The 1,540-nt window shown below is 42.3% G+C and overlaps 1 non-coding gene across 1 annotated transcript; it reads right to left on the bottom strand.

Annotated features, from left to right (window-relative positions):
• Positions 1-438: 438 nt before the first annotated feature.
• Positions 439-545, bottom strand: LOC127115962 (small nucleolar RNA R71). The gene has a single exon (XR_007800958.1). It is a non-coding gene; the product is annotated as a small nucleolar RNA R71 (small nucleolar RNA).
• Positions 546-1,540: the final 995 nt, after the last annotated feature.

Genomic DNA, 1,540 nt, shown 5'->3' with positions numbered 1-1,540 from the left:
GAACCTAAACGTTACGCTCGCGCACGTTTATTCTTTCATAGAATTAAGAGAGCTATGGCCGAAGATCAAAACCAAAGACCTCTTAAAGATTTCGCTCAACCATCTAACGAAGAACCTAGTTCTAGTATAGTAAACCCAATCATCCCAGCCAATAATTTTGAACTTAAACCATCCTTGTTGCAATTAGTGCAACAGAGACAATTCGCGGGTCTCGCGACCGAGAACCCTAACCAACATTTAAAAATATTTCTTCAATTAGCAGATACTTTTAAAACCAATGGAGCTTCTCCTGAGGCAATAGGTTTAAGATTATTCCCTTTTTCCCTCAGAGATAAAGCCCTATCATGGTTAGATTCCCTTCCACCCAATTCCATTACGACTTGGGATAACCTTAGAAGAGTTTTTCTTGCTAGATATTTTCCCCCGAGTAAGACCGCCGTTCTTCGAAACCATATAACTAGATTTACCCAAAACCAAGGAGAATCGATGTTCGAAGCTTGGGAGAGATATAAAGAGTTATTACGAGTATGCCCACATCATGGTTTAGAAAATTGGTTAATCATTCAAACCTTCTATAATGGACTTCATTATAACACAAAGATGACCATCGACGCTGCCGCAGGCGGTGCTCTGATGAACAAACCTTACCCTGAAGCTAGTGCCCTCATCGAAGACATGGCTCAAAACCATCAATCATGGGGAGTCGAACGAGCGACAGTGGAGAAGAAGGAAGCCCAAGGAGGAGTGCATGAACTAAGCTCTATAGACATGATACAAGCTAAAATGGACGCATTAGCTCTCAAAGTCGAGCATATGTACACGAACCCGAATACTGTAGCCGCAGTTTCGTTGGATTGTGAGATATGTGGAACCCAAGGACACCAATCCGCTGAATGCAGTCTATTAAACGAAACCCACTCCGAGCAAGTGAACTACACCCAAGGGAACCCATATTCAAATACCTATAACCCTGGATGGAGGAATCATCCTAACTTCTCCTATAGAAAAAATAACCCAATTCAAAATAATGCACCTCCGAGACCTAGTTATCAAGCCCCTAGATCAAATCAACCTATGCAACCTGTACCACCAAAGCCGAGCCTTGAGAAAATTATGGAAAATTTTATCACCGCTCAAACCCAACAAAATAAGGAGTTCATGAACTAAAACATTCATGTTAACAAATTGATTACTCAGTTAGGAACCAAGGTTGACCAAATAGTTACTCATACCAAGATGCTTGAAACACAGATCTCTCAGGTGGCTTTAAACCAAGCCCCTCAGACTACATCTGGAGGACAATTCCCTGGACAACCTCAACAAAATCCGAGAGGACAAGCCAATGCCATTACCCTAAGAAGTGGGAACGCTTATGATGAGCCACCAAACCCAAGACTGAGTGAACCCGAAACTTCTAAGGAATGTACCAAACCCCCGGACGAAGTAAAGGAACCAGAAGAATCTGAAAACCAGGATGGTCGAGAGAAAGGAGAAGAACCTAAAGATAAAATTTACGTACCGCCCCCGCCATATAAACCAC

Source organism: Lathyrus oleraceus, chromosome 1, assembly GCF_024323335.1.
Source record: "Lathyrus oleraceus cultivar Zhongwan6 chromosome 1, CAAS_Psat_ZW6_1.0, whole genome shotgun sequence".
NCBI classification, from domain to species: domain Eukaryota; kingdom Viridiplantae; phylum Streptophyta; class Magnoliopsida; order Fabales; family Fabaceae; genus Lathyrus; species Lathyrus oleraceus.
Note: the sequence above shows the minus strand (reverse complement) of the source record. Positions and strands in the feature narration are given on the sequence as shown.